This window comes from Protopterus annectens, chromosome 7.part1, assembly GCF_019279795.1.
Source record: "Protopterus annectens isolate FY-2018-M chromosome 7.part1, PAN1.0, whole genome shotgun sequence".
NCBI classification, from domain to species: Eukaryota; Metazoa; Chordata; order Ceratodontiformes; family Protopteridae; genus Protopterus; species Protopterus annectens.
Window position 1 is genome coordinate 447,713,770 of NC_056740.1, and position 18,650 is coordinate 447,732,419.

The 18,650-nt window shown below is 42.4% G+C and overlaps 1 protein-coding gene across 2 annotated transcripts in view; it reads right to left on the reverse strand.

The window, feature by feature from the left end:
• The window catches only part of LOC122807819 (store-operated calcium entry regulator STIMATE-like), a 792,354-nt gene that overhangs the window by 349,017 nt on the left and 424,687 nt on the right, over positions 1 to 18,650 (reverse strand). The gene's annotated exons all lie outside the window — the stretch shown is intronic.

An 18,650-nucleotide genomic window follows, 5' to 3' on the forward strand; every position in this document is an offset into this window, starting at 1 on the left:
CTCCTTTTCTGTCCCCCTGACTCTCATCCTCTAGGTTTACAGTGCTGCCACAGTCTTGGTGCCAGTTGATGAAGCACACAGTTGTCATTCTTGAAAATGCTACAAAATATCTTGCAAAAACAGAAAATGTGCAGTTGTATGATGTTGCTACCTGCATAATAACACATCTGACAGATAGAAGCTCCCACAGCCATTTAACAAACAGGTTATGTTCTCAGCTTTGATGTGCAACTGCCAACATGTGTTTGCCAGCAACATACAAATATCCGTGGTATGTGTGAAGTATCAATCTCATGCTTCAACACCGTATTATAACACGCCTCTCTGCAGAAGGTAACCCCAGCTTCCAATGCCAGCTTCAGTACGCAAGTGACAACATTTAATGGCAATAATTAATTTCAGCAAACTTGTAAACAGAGCAAAGGTCAACCTAGAAAAAAACTGCAGTGGGTTAATGGCTGAATATCCATCTGCTGCAAATGTTGATCTTATAAAGACAAATATATTATTATCACGTCAACTAATATACAACAGAGCCCTTTTACACATTTTCTACAGCGGATCGGGGTGGGGGGGGTCAAGTTAACTGACACATTCCTTAATTCAGAGTTACACGCTTCTACTTTCTTCATCAGTCACGCCTGACCGTCACAGTCTTCTTTCATACAGTTCATCCATGCCCTGGCTAAATATCCTTGTGTCCTACTGCCCCACACACACACACGCACACACACACACACACGCACACACACACACACACACACACACACACACACACACACACACGCACACACACACACACACACACACACACACACACACACACACACACACACACACACACACACACACACACACACACAAATGCACGCACACACACACACACGCATACACACACACACACACACGCACACACACACACACACACACGCACACACACACACACACACACACACACACACACACACACACACACACACACACATACACACACACACACACACATTATCTTTACTAAATAATCTCTTGCTTTCTTGTAAATGTGACTGAACCACCATAATATGTTCTCTGTGAATCTCTATGTAACCAGAGGCTACTTTGGCTCTTGCTCTGATGCCCTCGTTTCTTCATCTGTCTCACAATCTGCATCCTGCTATCCATCAGAGACACTTTATCACCACAAGTATCTTTCACTATTCTGTCTTCACTGCCCAAGTAAGGCAGAACAAGTCACTCAACTCACAGGCTGTTCCTGAGAAGGGAGAAGTGTATCAAAGTAGGCTTTCCTGGTTAACAGACCACTAAAATTAAAAATAAAAATTAATAAAAAACAAAAAATATTTGTTGACCGGCTCAAGTGCTGTGATGAATTCTGCATCTTCCGCTTTTTTCTCTCTTTCCTGGGAGGAAGAAATGGAAGCCTGAGGTCATTCCATCCTGTACTGCGTGAGCCTCAAAGACTCTCTAAAGTCTAAAAGAGGGGTCAGAAGGGGAGACCTGAATGAGAGAGAACAGTTCTGCACAAAGTATTCTAGCTTTGGAGCTGCTAATGATCTTCGTCTTGTAGTCTAGGGTTTTATTCCATCAGTCTCCAATTACCTACTGCAAGACTCTGAGAAAGTCACGTAACTAGACACTGCTCCTAGGTTAACCCTGAAAAGAAATGTGGGTGTCAAGTAGGTAAACAAATAAAAAATAAATAATCAATGTCAGTCTCAAAAGATGTACAATTTACTTTACATTTTCTTGACATTGTAGCTTACTAGCTGCATAATATTAATTTAGTATTCTGCTACCATTTATTGTCTGCTTAATGCTGTTTATTTACTTTTGTTTATTTATTTAACATTTGTTTACCAGAATGGTCTGGCTGGACAACTAGTGTCTGTTTTCAGTGGAGTCCTGGGGAGAAAATTTTCAAAACAATTATTACATAATATGAGCAATATATATGATGTCAATCAAGGTACAGCTGTGGCAAGGTTAACATGCTAATAACACAGAGATACAAGTACAAGTACGCAAGCACAGAAAGGTTAACATACTAATAACATACACATACGTCATGTCTATAGACATGTATAATTTTAGTACAGTACAGGCGTGCAATCAATATTACAGTATGTACAGCGACAGAAGGTGTAATACAGTATCACGTGTTTGACTAAAGCAAGGGGAGTAGCCTATTTCAGGTGGATGGGAGCTCAGGGAGGTCCTTTGCAGGTACAAAAATGGTTGGTTTACAGGTAGGATTTTCACAGGGTTTTGAAGGTGGTTGCACATTTTTGTGAGGTCAGGTGGCAGGGTACTCCAGATTTTTGTAACTTCATTAGTAAAGAGAGATTCGCTCGAGCTATTCTTACACTCTGGATATTTTCTATTAGAGCTTTGTTGGTAGATCACAACTGCCTATTAGAATTGTAGGAGGTTATGAGGTTGGACAGTGCAGGAGTTTTTTCAGGACAGAATAGGATATGGTGTGCCAGATTGACTTGGTGGTATTGTAGTAGGTTTGGGAATTCTAACCAGTGTAGTTTGTTTAGGGATTGGCAGTGGTGGGAGCGTGATATGACGTTGGCAGCAAATCTGGCGATTTTGTTATAGGTTCATACTAGGCTATCTGCCCTAGGGCATTTATAAGCCTAGCCAGAATGTGTTTGGCTTTCGCCACCCATTTTAAATTTATTTTGCTATGCCCTTTTTCGAGGTTAGTATACTGTGCCTCTGTCCAACAGTGACACAGAAGTGATACCCGGGGTAAACCTACGATCTCCCATCCACTCATCAAGATTCCTCTTGAAGAGAGTCAATGAGGGACTCTGCCTAACCTGGACTGGGATTTTATTCCAGAGTGAAGGGAGCCTCTGGGTTATGAATCTGTCCCTCCAGCATGTCCTATTTACTTCAGTGCTGAGGTTCAATTCTCGAGCGCGTAGCTCAATGGGATTTGGATTTTCTGAGGTGCAGCATGTCCATTAATTCCAGGTTGGACATGGCTTTATACATCAGGCACAGATTGCCTCTGAACAGGCAGTATGCCACTGAGTAGAGCTGGAGTTTCTTTAACCGGGCAGCATATGGCATCTGTTTGAGCCCTTTGATCCTCTTGGTGAGGTACTTTTGGGGTCTTTCCAGTTGCTGCAGGTGTCTGGTAAGGTACATCCCAAAAGGGGCACTGTACTCAATTATTGGCCTGATGAGGGATGAGTAAAGAGGCACGATGACCTCCCCTGATCTAGATGTGAATCAGTTCATGATTAGGTGGGCTATATAAAATGTTTTTCTAACCACTTTGGCCACGTGGTTGTCAAATGAGAGATTGCTATCAACTTGGGTCCCCAGGTCCCCAATTACTTCTTCTGTACTTAATGGATTACCACCTATGTGGTAATTTGTGGGCACTGTTTTTGCCAAAGGGGATGACTATACACTTTTTGGCATTTAGCTTGAGGCCATGGCTCTGGCACCAGTTGTCTGTTTCTATGAGGCCCTTTTTGGAGGATGCTTGTGTCGGCTGGAGAGTCGATTATGGCGCCCAGTTTGCAGTCATCTGCGAACTTGGTCAGCCACAGTCCTTCCGTGTTGGCCTGTACCTCCGAGAAATATATACCGAACAAGAGAGGTCCCAGGACTGCATTTGGAGAGTTTATTAAGGTCAGTTTTATTTAAATTTGTCAATCCTAGACATGCATTTAATATAGTGGCTAGCAGATGGGTTCTGCCTATGACGATTCTAGCTTCGGAAGTTAGATATTGTTTACAGTGATAGTGGATCCCTAGTTTTTTGTCGACTTTGGAGACAGTGAGGGATATTATGCTTGCTGTACTTTAGTTGTTGGTCAATGGTGAATTATAATAACTTAGCTTCTGGTACTGGGGTGGTGAGAGTCTTGTTAGCTGACTATATGGAGAGGGTAGTGCCCTGGGTTTTTGTAGGGTGATGAGAGTCGAGAAGGTAGTTTCCTGGGTTTTTGTACGGTGATGAGAGCTTTGTTAGCTGACGATATGGAGAGGGTAGTGTCCTGGGTTTTGTACTGTGATGAGAGCCTTGTTAGCTGACGATATGGAGAGGCTAGTGTCCTGGGTTTTTGTAGGGTGGAATAGCACAAGTTGTGTTTTCTTTGGGTTTAATATTAACTGGGAATTGTTTAGCCAATATTCTATTTCAATGAAGGATTGTTGTTTTTTTTGTTGGAGAAGTTGTATGTTGGGTGCGAAGACTGACTGAAGGGGGTTGTCTAGATAGCTTTTAAACCAACGTAGGCTCAGGCTGTCAAGGTTGAGATCTGAGAGGCAGGTTAGGTGTTTACTGTGAGAAACTGTATCGAATGCATTGGATAAGTCTAGAAAGGTGGCAGATTACCTTGGTTCCTGTATGTGTTTATGATATCGGTGAAGTTAATTAGGGTTGTGATGGTGCTAGGGGATGGGCAGAAGCCACGCTGTGAGTTGGATAGAAGGTTATTAGAGAGGAGGTAGGTGAGGAGTTGTTGGTGAATGCATCTTTCTAGGATTTTGGATAGTGGTGAGAGGATGGCAATGGGTCGGTAGTTGGAGAGATCGGTGGATTGTCCGCCTTTGTGGAGGGGACAATAAAAGAGGTTTTCCAAAAGGTTGAGATGATTTGTTCAGTGATTGATCTATTTATTAGTAGTGTGACAGGGTGGACTATGGCTCTAGATGCTAGTTGGAGGTATTAGGCATGAAGATTGTCGTCAGCAAGGGTGGCTGGTTTAATTTTTGCTAAGAGTTTTTGGATGGTATACATTGGTACAGGTTTGAGTGAGAAGGTTTTTAAAAAACTTTACTATTTACTGTACATTTTGTATGTACTGTAGCTTGTACTGTTCTATTAAATGTGCACATTCTGAAACTTTGTCTCTCTAGGATTCCCCAGAAAGTGGGCTGTGCTTAGCTGGACATTCCTGATCAACAAAAACAAAAACACTACAAACTTGTTCGCCAGATGTGCAAAAATGTATGCCCTACGGGAAAAGTGGTTTATTTTCTTCAACTGTCACAAAGGTACTAACATGTGACATGCCTATTATTTTTTTTCCAAAATCAAATGCATTCATAAAGTAAATGGCAATGCTTGTCACACAACAACAAGGTTTGTGCCCTTTTTGGATAACATGTTAAACCAAGGTCCCATCTGCTTGACATGATGGTAACTCAAGTGGAAGTAAAAGATCCCACTGCATTTACCATAAAAAGAGGCAATGTTCCCCAGTGCCCTGGCCACATTTCTCACAGTCCAACCCAAGTTTACCCTGAAAAGAAAACAGTGGTCCAATGGGACTACCACTGTCAACAAAGAATAAATAAATAAATGTATACAACTAAATACAATTGCTAATTATTTTTTACTATTTGGTAATCAGGTAGACAGGCTGATCCGAAGAACCTTTTCAGCTGTGATCAGAAAGTACAGTAAAAGCAAACAATATGAGAATTCATGTGTCTGTTAAGTACATGTTAATACCAGTGAGTAGTAACTGCCGTTTGTGCACTGTTACTCTATTTAACAAGGCATTTGACACAATACCCCACTCGGGCACGGTTGATAAATTCAAGAGGTTAGGTACAAACCCGTATGTCACCCGGTGGACAGCAAACTGGCTCACAGACAGGCCCCAGGAAGTTAGAATTGGGGCGTCCACCTCTACAAAGAGGTCAGTCACAAGTGGTGTCCCTCAGAGATCAGTCCTTGGACCGCTCCTTTTTGGCATTACTTCCCAAAAGTCAAGGACAATGTCAGTGGTATCTGGCTGACTAAATTTGCAGATGATTGCAAATTATTGAATCTCACACTGACACAAATGTTCTCTAAGAAGGGCTAACACAGACAAACCACTGGTGTCACAGAGTCTTGGACTAAAACTAAATGCCAAGAAATGTTTAACAGTACCCTTTGGGAAGTCATCCATCCCTGGTAATTATCATATTGACAACACACCCCTTAGAGTTGACCCAGTAGTCAGGGACTTGGGGCACATAGATAGCAGTCCAGCCTTTGATCATCATGTGTCTACAGTGGTGAGGAAATCATTTTATGTTGTGCAACTTATAAACAATGGTATGGCATCTAAGTCCAAGGAAGTCATTGTTCCACTGTATTCAGCATTCATCAGACCTATCCCTGAGTACAATACCCCCTTTGGTATGGCATATCCAACAACTGGAACGTCCACAGAGGTTCCACACTAAAAGAATACAGGGCGTAAGTAATATGTCCTATGCAGACCGCCTCAAGGCCCTATCCATGTATTGTCTCCTACAGGGTATGGCTGGCATACAGAGCATTGTCAGACCCCACTCTCATGGACCTCCTGCATATCCACAAAACAAACAGCACCAGAATTACCCATTCTAAAGACTTAAACCTTGCCTGTGATATAAATAGGACCTGCTGGAGAGATAGGTATGTATCCTAGAGACTGCTCTGTCTATGGAACAGGCTCCCCATCCGTGTGAAGCAGAGTTCCTCCCTAATCCAATTCAAGTGCAACTTGGACAACTGGATGGGAAACCAGAAATTCATTACTGCTTTTGCACCTATGTGTCTGATGCAAACAGGTAACCAGTAAATGGTTCATCTCCCAGGCCCATGCTTACACTTATCAAGGGTATCAGAACTTGTCAGAGATTTGGGATGCATGGCTAGGCTTAAAAAGGCCTTTGTGGTCATTAGCCTAGTAAATACCTATGAAAAGTGAACCTACCAACTGTGAAGAATGCACAATGATCAGTGAAAATGCAATTGGAACTGTTATCGGTGTATGTGAATTCAACCAGTTTAAACTAGTTTAAGGAGTGAAGTGCCCCACACTATTTACTGGTCAATATTTAAATTACAATTAACGTCTTCAGGAGGCGGCACTCTTGGTAAAAGACATTTACTTTTTACTGGGAATTGTTTGCGAAACGTGAATTTCAGTTAAATGGTGAGCACCATAATACTGCAATGCACCATGGTTATCGTGCTTTGTAATGGCGATGAATAGCACATGTGGTTATGTCTTCATGTTCCACTAACCCTGACCGATATTTCGTTATAAAACACTTGTCAGAAGATGCATGGCATGAAGATATAAACATGACAGCCATACTTTCTTATCGCAGAAAATTTCACTTATTTATTCATTAACCCAGGAGGCAGACTGGCCCAAATACCTTTTTTCATCCATGACCCAAGTTCGTTGAATGCTGCAGTTCTACATAAATGGCACCAAAAGTTCATTCTTAACTCATGAACAGCAAAACGATGCAACAGCGATTGCAATTTTAAAACTCGATATACAAAAGTAAAACAATTCCACAAAATACATACACATTTACATGTAATCATACTTCTGATGCAAGACACTGTAGCAGTTAGGGGGAGTACAGGGGGTCCCTATCAGTTGATAGAGTTTTCAGAAACTCGAAATTCATACGGTTGAGACCACATGATTGAGTTTTTGAAAACCTGAAGCTTTTGAATGGAGATCGTGGTACAGCAATGATCAGGAAACTTAGATCTTGGAGTTGCTATATATAATTTGCAAGAGGTGCAGGGGGCAGAGAGGGGTTTGCCTCCCCCCCTGCATAAACATAAAAAAAGTAGATTTATTTTTGATGTTCAAGTTTTTGGAAACTCAACCTTATGGTCTCTTCAATATTTTTTTTGAGTTTCCAAAAAAGTCAATCATTTACACTGAATTCCTAAAACGTTAATCAATGGAAAAATACCATCTGGCTACTATTGAGCCCTTTATGCCGCTAATACAGTTCTGTCAACACAACTGAGACATACAGCCGTCTCGTAATCCAGGAAGTCAAAACACATGGTTTATCCAATGTCTGAACCTAGGGTTTGAACTAAAACGCCAGTGATTTTAAGTTTTCTTCCACAAACGGTGATCATCTCAGACAGCTCTCCATATATAGTTTGGCTACCTCACTAAGAACCTCAGAGTCTTTACACAAGCAAAACAGTATTATTAAAACCACAATCAAAGCGGTAGCTAGGGTGGGGTGAAGGGGAGGCTTTCCTGGGATTAGGCTGTTAAAGGGCATAATCAGAATGATAGAAAAGGTATCCATAATTCCCTGCAAGCTGGTGGTGCTGACCTCAAGTGCTGCTAAACATTTAAATAGCTACAGTGTTAACTTCGCTGCTACTTAAATGATTTAAAACACTGCCTGCACCTTAGCAACTGTGGCAAGATGTTAGTAAAGCTCTTTGCAACAGTTTTGGAAGAAAAACAAGAAAACTGCAACCTAGTAACTCTTTTTCTAGCACTGAAAACTTTTTTTTTCTCTCTTCAACTTTGATTGAGGCAGGCAGCAGGTGGGAGAACATCCAGACTGCCAACTACTCCGATACAGCTGTGACTAAGGTGGCATAAAACTAAACTTATAACGATAACTTCAAATTGAAGAAAAGTGTACAAGGGTTCCAAGCAACCATTTTTTTTTGGTGTGTGTGTTGTATTTCATCATAAAATGCAGGACTTCGGTAAAACAAGACCAATCTTTTCAGACCTACAGACTCTTGCATTAATTAAAACAAAATGAAACCTCTTTCAACACAAGACTTTTAAGGAAGACGGCCTTCTATTGGTGAACATTTGTCTGCTCAGAACAATGACAAGTGTTAGAATTTATGCCAAATAAAACCAGCACTTCACTCCTATCAGATTCATAACATCTGCCTCCCTACTTTTCATTTGTCATTTAGTTATAAATATTACTTTAAACTTGGAAAGTTTTCACTGACAAAACTATGGATATGAATACATGAAATGTTGACAGCAGACAATGATCTCAGGCAGACCATGAGATCACTGTAACACAAGAAACTAGTTTACATTATGTAATGTGTTGCACATTAAATAAGCATTTCATTTAATGCCCCAGAGCCATGTCCAGGCCTGTTATGTCTTAAAATGACACTGATAGAGACGGTCAGTTATAATAAAATGGAATAAAATCCTTGTCCATTTAAAGCAGGTATATTTTCACCATAGAACGGGCTATTTCAGTTTTACGACAATTATATTTTCTGAGAGAATATCGAATAATGGCACTGCTTTCGGTAAGCCTGCATGAAATCACATCTCTCTAGACACAGTTTACCACTGGGAGCTGGACAGCTGACCATTCACAGCCACACAAACAGTTAGGACATGCCAAGTGAAGAACTATGAAAGTAGTACACAGCCAAACAATAAAATAATACTTTAATCTCTCTCAAGCGCCTCGGCAAAGCCTTCAAGGAGCATAGTGTTTTTAGTTCTGTAGTGATTAAGTTAGTAAAATATTAATGGCGTTAGTTGTTCAAGTTTAAAGATTTAGTTAATATAATTTCAACTCATGTAGATATATCTTATAGAAGGGGCAGAAACCTGAGAGACATTTTGATGCATAGTCATTTCCAGTTTCTTTTCTTAAGTGCTGGTTCCACTATTTCTACAAACTCAAAGGGTACATTCTCCTGTGGCCACTGTAATGTATGTACATAGGACTTTTCCTTTTATTAACGGTCACACTTACCGCCCTTGTGAGACATTTAACTGTGACACTGAAGGCATAGTTTATGCCCTGCAGTGCCCTTGTGTACATAGGTGAAAGTAAAAGGAAATTTACAACAAGACTGCAGGAGCACGTAAGAAATAATAAAACAGGAAGGGGACAGACCTGTGGTAAAGCATTTTATACAATTTCATAATTCTAATCCAGCATGCTTAAAAGCTACTATTTTGGAAAAAAATTCAAATTTTTTTTATTCTGAACGAATATATATAAAAAAAGACTGCTATATAAGAAAAGTGTCTATTTTAAAGTATGGTACTTTGTCTCTTTCAGGTCTTAATTTGGGATGCAACTGGAGGTTGTTAATTTAGCTTATTTGTATTTTTTGATAGGATAATTGATTGATTGCTCTGTATATTTAAATAGGGATGATGTTTGTTAGTTTTGTACTCCTTGAAGGCTTTGCCGAGGTGCTTGAGAGAGACTAAAGTTTATTGTTTTGGTTCCTGCTTGCCATTTCTTTTTCTACATTTTTGATTTAATTTTGGTTGTTTTTATAATAAAGTAATACTTAACCTGAAGCAGCGCAGCAGATAGGAAAGCCTTAACTAGATGTAGTGGAAAAGTACAGTTTTGTACCTACCATAAATGTAGATGAGCCAGATGGCACACAGATTACACTTGGGTATACCGCTGTCCCGAATACCAAAGTATATGGCTGGCGTCTGGGTCAAGATTAACTAAACTGGCGTCAGCAGGGTATAAATATAAACATGACCCCGATCATATCCCTCATTCTTGCCCCAGATGTCAGAAGACCAAGGGTAAAATCAAAACCACCAAACACTAAACACCCTGCACCCAAACTATGTACAACTTTTAGCAAATATATAATAATAAAGTACCGTCCACACAACCACCCCCCCAAACACAGAGGGAAGGAGGGAGGGGTTGATACTCAAGCAAATGTGATCTACACACATCTACATTATGGTAGGTACAAAACTGTACTATGTTCTTCATCTCACATTGCTGCAGTCCCTTACTTGGGTAGATTCCCAAAGCAGAGGTAAGGGAGGATGGCAAATCAAAGAGAAGCAGGAGCCGCCAACATGCCCTGTAAAATAGCAGTGGCAAAACCAGCCCTAGATTTAGAGTAGAGAGGAATGTGGTAGTGTTTAGAGAAAGTATGTACTGAACTCCAAGTAGCTGCCTCCAAAATATCCTTAGTTGCCACTCCCCTTAGAAAAGCTGTAGAAGTGGCAGTAGCCCTAGTGGAATGAGGTCTAATCCCTGCTGGAATTTCCTTGCCATGATGGGAGTAACAAAAGGCAATACAAAACCCAATCCACTTAGAAATAGTTTGTTTTGACACAGGCTTGCCCTGAGAACACAAAGCAAAAGAAACAAACAACTGCTGAGACTGCCTGAAACCCTTAGTCCTGTTTAAGTAATAGCGTAACTGCCTGTGTACATCTAAAGTATGCAAAATCTTTTCTCCCTTATTTTGGGGATCAGCATAAAAGGTAGGTAAATGAATAGTTTGGTTTAAAGACACACTTGAAACCACCTTAGGCATAAAGGAAGGGTTAGTACGTAAAGATACCCTATCCTTATGGAAAATCAAGAAAGGCTCAACAGCCATAAGGGCCTGCAATTCATAAACCCTTCTTGCAGAGGTAATGGCCAACAAAAAAGCAGTCTTCCATGACAAATATTTCAACTCAGCCGTAGCTGCAGGCTCAAAAGGTTGTAGAGTGAGTTTTTCCAACACATAATTGAGGTCCCAAGCAGGAGTAGGAGCTGGAGGTCTTATGTTCTTTGCCCCTCTGAGAAATTGCTTGAACAAAGGATGAGAAAACAAAGGTGGATCACAGTCATAGTGAGCTGAAATTGCTGCAGCATGAATCTTAATGGAAGAGAAGGACAAACCTTTGTCCAATAACTCAGTAAGATATTGAAGAACCACACTCAAATTAGGCTCAGAAACATCCAAATCCTTTGCTGCACTCCAAAACAAAAATCTCTTCCACTTGTCTGCATACACTTTCCTTGTACTAGGTCTTCTAGCTTCCTTAATCACATTCAGAACTTGCTGAGGAAGTTGAGCCCTGCTATGAGTCAAAACAGGATATGCCATGCTGTGAGATGAAGAGAGTGAAGCTTGATATTGAGTAGATGACCGTCCTTTTGGGACAACAGGTGTGGAATCAAAATCTGGAGCTATCAGGATCATTCTTGGTTTGTCCTGTCTGACAGAGGAAGAGGCAGAAAGGCATACACATGAAGATTTTTCCAACTGAAAGAAAGAGCATCCACTTCCCAAGCTGCATGATGTATCCTTTCTGAGCAAAACTTTGGCAGCTGGTGGTTTAGAGGAGAAGCGAACAGATCTATGTCTGGAGATCCCATGACACTGTTAATTGCTGAAATACATGAGGATCCAATTGCCACCGTGGGGATCCATGATTTGTCTAACACATCTGCTAAGGTGTTCTGCACTCGGCAGAAACCTTGCCTGAAGATTTAGTTGTAAACTGAGAGCAGTGTCCCACAAAATCATTGCTTGTCTGCATAGAGGTAAGAATGTGTTCCCCTTGCTTGTTGATGTACCACATGACAGTTGTGTTGTCTGTTAGAATCAACACCTGCCCTGGAAGAAGTAATTCCTTGAAAGCTATTAATGCAAACTGGACTGCTAACATCTCCTTCAAGTTGATATGTAGATGCTGTAGTCTGGCAGGCCACTTGTCCTGTATCCACTTTCCATTGAGATGAGCTCCCCAAGCTTTGTCTGAGGCATCTGTTGTTAGAATCTGGCTCGCCTGGGCCGGTCACAGAAAGTCCCTTGTTTAGGTGACATTGCTGAGCCCACCACAAGAATTCCTTGATGCAAGGTATTATTTGAATGACAGTGTCCAGATCCTGGCAGTGCTGCGTCCATAGATTCTTGAGATACCATTGTAGCTTCCTCATATGCAGTTTGGCATTGGGAAGCACCAGAATACAAGATGCCATGAACCCTAAGGCTTGAAGGACTGTCCTTGCAGTCAGCCGGACTGATGTGATAGTTGTTGGAAGTAAAGGGAAAGATTCTTTTGTTTGTCCGGGGTCAAAAAGGCCATCTGGGTTGCTGTATTCAGTCTCACACCCAGAAAGCACATGTCTTGAGAGGGTACTAGACTGGACTTTGTTTCGTTCACAGAATACCCCAGGCATCTTAGCACTGCTATCACATATTTTAAATGCTGAAGAAGCTCGTCCTTCCCTTGAGCCAGAATCAGAAATATGGGTAGATCTGTATTCCTCTCAATCTGAAGAAGGCTATCACTGGAGCCAGAACCTTTGTGAATACTCTGGGCGCAGTAGATAAGCCAAAGGGCAATGCAGAGAACTGATAATGAGAATTTCCAGCTCGAAAACACAGATACTTCCTGCAACTTAGAGTGATAGGAACATGAAGGTAAGCCTCCTTGAGATCCAAAGTTACCATCCAGTGATCTTTGTCCAGTAGAGGTAAAAGCTGTTGCAATGTCAGCATCTTGAACTTGGGAATGTCCAGAAAGGTGTTGAGGATAGACAAATCCAGAATTGGTCTCCACGTGTTCCCCTTTTTTGGCACTAGGAATAGGCGGGAATAAAATCCTAGGCCCCTTTCTGCCATAGGCACCGGTTGTATGGCCCCTATCTGAAGTAATAGAGAAATTTGTCTGTAAGCTTCCAGTCTGTGCTGAGGAGGAATGTCTGGCATGCCCTTGAAAGGTGGCAAGGTATGGAAATAAAATCTGTAACCGTGGTGAATGATATCCAATACCCATCTGTCTTGGCCAGTTCTCCTTGAAAAAGGTTCTGGCAGTTGAAAAGGTAGGTCATTGGGTCTGTCTACTGACCCCTGCCCTCACCTGAAGACTGTGCAGGTGAGCCCTGTCCTGGATCTAAAAGAGCCCTGAGCTCTGCCCCTACCACGCCTAGACCTACCCCTAGACTGGGAATCATAAGAAGGATATGTCCACCTTGCTTGGCCAATTTCTACTAAACTTTGGTGGCTGAACCTGTAAAAATCTTTAACAGTGTGCATAGACTTAGCTTTGTCTTCCATTTTCTTTAAAACTGCTTCAACAGGAGAACCAAACAACACATAAGATTGCAAAGGGCATCCAAGATCCTTGACTTAACATGCTCAGCTAAATTCTGATCCCTTAGCCAGCGTGGTCTCGTAGTGAGACAGTACCAGTGGCAGCCACCCACCTGTTCAGACACATGCACTAGATCTTGTAACTCCTTACATTCAATACCTTCTGCCAGAGCATCTACCTTAGACTTTAACTGTGAAAGAAGATAGATCTGACATCTCAGCATGCAAAGCCCTCATGGCTAAAGTTGAAGAAGTATAAACCTTCTTACCCCATCTGTCTAAAGCCCTTGCCTCTTTATCCGTTTTTAACAACAGAAGCCTTAACCGTCTCTGGATCTGCCCTAGGGCTTTTAAAGAGATACTTATGAGCTTCCGCACCTATAGTAAGTCTCGGCTTAAAACAGGAGCGGGAGGTAAAGAATCAGGCATCTTCCACCACAGAAAGAACAGGAGGTATAGCTAAAGGCCTATGCTGGGGTAAAACAAAAATTCCCTAAGTCTTTTCCTGGAATCAGAGAAATCCTGACCTTCCCATTTAAAATGCTCCCTCATGGAATGGAGAGTCTCTGAGAATGAAAAATCCTCAGGAGGAGAAGCAGTAGTGGAGTCATCCACATCAGAATCAGAATAATGAGAAAACTCCTGCAAATCTTCAAAGACTCGAAGCATCAGAATCCTGCTCAAAATTCCCAAATTCAGGATCCACCCCCTTTTGTTGTCAGGGGGCATAGAACCCTAATCAGAGTAATTAAATCTTCAGCCATCTAACAGTAGGGAAGGGAAGGCCTGCACCAGGCAGAGAGGAAGGACAGTTACCTGAGAAGCCCCTTCAGCACTCTAAGGAAACTTCTGTTTGAACCTCCCTCAACGAGCCTTCTAAGAAAGAACCGGCGTCCGGGGCGGACGGTTCTTAACTAGGCTAGGGAGCTTTTTCCTTGGTTTTCTTTCGCTTCGGGCGGCCGAGAATCCGGCGGCATTTTTGTAATTGCACGCTCCTCAAGACTAACCTGGCACAATCTAATCTCCTCTTTATAATGCGTTTGTTAAATCTAGCACTATGTGGTATCTGTTCCCACAAGAAATACAGTTATTTACAAAATACTGAGGCAAGAAAATATTCAACGGGTACTTTAGCCAACTTTGATTCCTGAAAACTCCGGTTTCGAAAATCTCAGGGCGCCAACCTGCACAAAAGACTGGGGAGATGATATGGCGTCGTCATGCGCATTTATACCCTGCCGCCCTGGCCAGTTTAATGCCTATGACGACCGCCAGCCATATACTTTGGTATTCGGGCCGACCGAGGACAGCGGTATACCCAAGTGTAAGGACTGCAGCAATGTGAGATGAAGAACATCTGACCAATGTAAAAATAGTAGCAGTCAGCCAGATGCCACACAGATTGTCTCTGAAGGTGACACCCTGGGCTCAACTAGCTAGGGGGGAAGCCAGGTGAAGTGGCTGAAGGAATCCCATCTCAAAGGAAAGGTCAGGACCTTTCATCCTGCCTACAGAATAAGGTGAATACCATGGACAGAAGCATCAATGAAAGGTATGTAGTGTACCCCAGGCGATAAGGACAACACCCGGGGTGCATTTTTAACTGCTCATCCACTCATTCAGATTATGCTCATAAGACAGTCAAGGAGCTAACTTGCTTTACATTCAAAGGAAGTCTACTCCAGACATGGATTCACTGGGATATATATTCATTTTGACAGCAGGTCCTGTTTACACTTTGGTGGAAATAAAGAGCTCTTGAGCAGTGTAAAAGGTGTTGTTGGTTTGGGGAAGTGCAAGAGGTCCCATATGGCTGGACCCTCGCAGGCTCTGCCTTGACAGTGGGGACCTCTCAAGCACATGCAGGAAACAGAAGAGAGCTGTTTTAAGCTGGGTCATATGCCTTTTACAATCCCAAACTGGGTTGGGTGCAGGGACTGCAGACTGCCTATGTCTCTGTTTATAAATTCATAATGACGCATCCACTGCTAGGCAGATCAGGCTTTAAGGCTTATAGGTCTGTAGCTTCCTGGTTCAGTAGAGACCCACAATGTGGAGAGGGGTAACTACATCTCTTTACTCCTGCAGCAAGAATCCAGAGGACAGGCTGAACAGACTTAACAGCAAGAGATAGCCTGGCAAATTATCAGGACCCATGAGGCATGTAGCTTTGGCCTTGGACAGAACATTTAGGGCCTGCTCACAGGTGATCAGAAAGGGCAGTGTGGGTGTACTAAAAGTTGGTAAAAGTTATCGGGAGACAGGACAGTAAAGTCAGAACTGAAATTGTGAACTAATGTCTTGGCTATTTATCTGGACATAAGTATTATGTACTGGTTCTGAGTGTTACCTCTAAGAATTCTGACATAGCTGAAGAAGGCTTTGTGGTTATCCTTAGCAGTGCTAGCATTTCTCAATTAGTTTCTCCTTTGGGGGGATTGGATTTTGTTTCCAATTTTTCTGATCTTTTTGAGTTCATGTCTAGCTGATGGGGTATTCAGTTTGCTTTTATGGGCTACGAGTTTCTTCCTCTTATTGTATGGTTTGTTTATACTAGGGTCCCACCACAGGAGTTGGTAATATTTACATCTTACAGGTACAGATATCTCAATGCAACTTTGAGGTGCCCTTTGGCAAAGATCAAGAGTAGGTAGGCACAGAAACTATCCCCAAATGTGGCTGTGTATGACACGGGGGTCACTGAAGTGAGGACGACACTTATACTTCATCAGATCAGAATAGGTTTGCTTTAGAGAATTCTTTAAAGACGGAGGGGTTTTGTGGTAAATCACCTTTTACCCTCATATCTACTATTACCAAACAGTGGCCAGATTTGACCAGTGATTAACTGCAGGTGTTGGGCATGAGATGGCAATATTAGTGAGAACCAGCTCCAATATTTTTGAACCTCTAGTTAGGACATGAAGTAACTGGCCTAGGAAGTGAGCATTAATCAAGTCCAGGAATGTTGTGTATTCATTTCAGTTGGTTAGGTTTCCCAGTTAATGCAGGGATAGTTGAAGTCTCCCAAGGGAACAGTGGTAGGTACCACAGGTAGGGACCACAGGTAGGGATGTCCGTTTCTACATGTTAGGCACCACAGGTATGGATGTCACTTTTACACGTGCCCCATGAGCAGCATGTGACATACAGGGGGCTATGGTATGGTACAGAGTTCTACTCACTGTGAAAACGATATGGGCAAGATCATGATGGCTTCTTATAAGCACCTCCTCCAATAACACTAATCTTTTTCCACACTGGGTCTGAACGGGTGGCAAGCACTGAAACCCTGCACTATGAGGAAGACAAAGAAAAGCATAGAGAAACCTCCCCTTCCAAGGTAAAAAAGGACATCCATCTTTCATACCAGATGGCATGGCAGTCTAGAACAGAAGAGAGGGAGCTACCTGTTCAGAGAGGAGGTAAAAAGATCTACCGGAGGAATACCCCACTGATGGTCTGTTTCCAGAAACACGTCTCTATGAAGCATCCATTCATGAGCTTCTGTTTCGGACCTGCTCAAAGAGTCTGCCTGTTCTGCCACTAGATTGTGCTCTGAAGGAATGTATACTGTCTGAAGAGTTAACTGATAACTGACAGCCACCTGCCAAGCCTGAAAAGCCATCCCACGGAGGAGGTAAGATTTTGTCCCTCCTTGCTTATTGACATACCACATCACAGTAGTGTTGTCTGTGTACACCTTCAAGGGGCCTGGAAGAGAAGATAGGTTGAAAATCTTGTATGGCCAGAATCAAAGCTCTCATCTTTGTTGTTATAATCTGACTTCTGATGGGGAGGCCAGAGACCTGGAGCTTTCATGCGACCACTGAAGCCTCCCACCCCATGCCTGAGGCATCAGTGAACAGTTCTTGAGAAGGGACTGGAGGCTGAAAGGACAGGCCTGGGTTGAGAGCAAATTGTTGAATCCACCACTCAAATTCCTTCTTTAGACAGAGAAGGAGGGGTACAGTGAAATCCAGAGGGTGACAATGCTGCAGCCAAACTGACCTGAGGTACCACTGAAGTTTCCACACATACAGTCTGGTAAGAGGATGCAGAATAGAACAGGCCACGAATCCCTGGGTTCAAAGAAACTCTCTGGCTGGAACAGCAGGCAGAGAAAGAAGAGATTGAAAGAAACCAGTCAAGGACAGAAATTTTGTAAGTGAAAGAAAGGCCAACATTGGCACAGTCTGAATCCTGCATCCCAGATGCATATGATGCAAAGAGGGAGCCAGGACCTACTTTTCGAAGTTGGCAGTGAACCCCAGACTTTGAAGAAGAGAGATGGTGAACTCCATATCCTGCACCAGGTGACTGGGAGAATGTGTCTGGAGCAAGGGAGAATGTGTCTGGAGCAACAGGTCATCTAGATAAGGAAAAATCTGAATGCCTTGGAGCCTGCAAATAGCAACCAGAAGAGCTACACTTTTTGCGAATACCTCTGGGGCAGTAGAGGGGCCAAAGGGCAAAGCAGAGAACTGAAAAAGAAAGGAAGAAACAGAGAAATGTAAAAACTTCCTGAAAACAGAGTGAATAGAGATATGAAGGTAAGCATCCTTCAGATCCAAAGACAGCAGAAAAACCTGGGGGTAGTAAAAGACAAAATTGGGTTTGAAGAGTAAGCATCTGAAAAAAGGGGTCTTTGAGAATGGTGTTGAGCAGGGAGAGATCCGGAACAGGTCACCAAGTGCCCTCCTTTTAAAGAACCAGGTAAATACTGGAATAAAAACCCTTTCTCACTTGGGAAAGCGGAACAGGCTGAATGGTTTGGTTCCCTGGTTCACCAGAGACCCTAGGATGTCCAGGGAATAAAGAAGTTGCTCTAGAGGAGGTTGAAGAGTCAATGAAAAAAGGAGGGAGAGACTTCCAAACCATGAAGAAACCCTGACAGATGATAGCAAGATCACAAAAGTCTTATGAGAAGCCAATTTGGAAGACAAAGGGAAAGCTGATGGTACAAAGGAACCTGGTCTAAGAGTAAGTGTCTGTA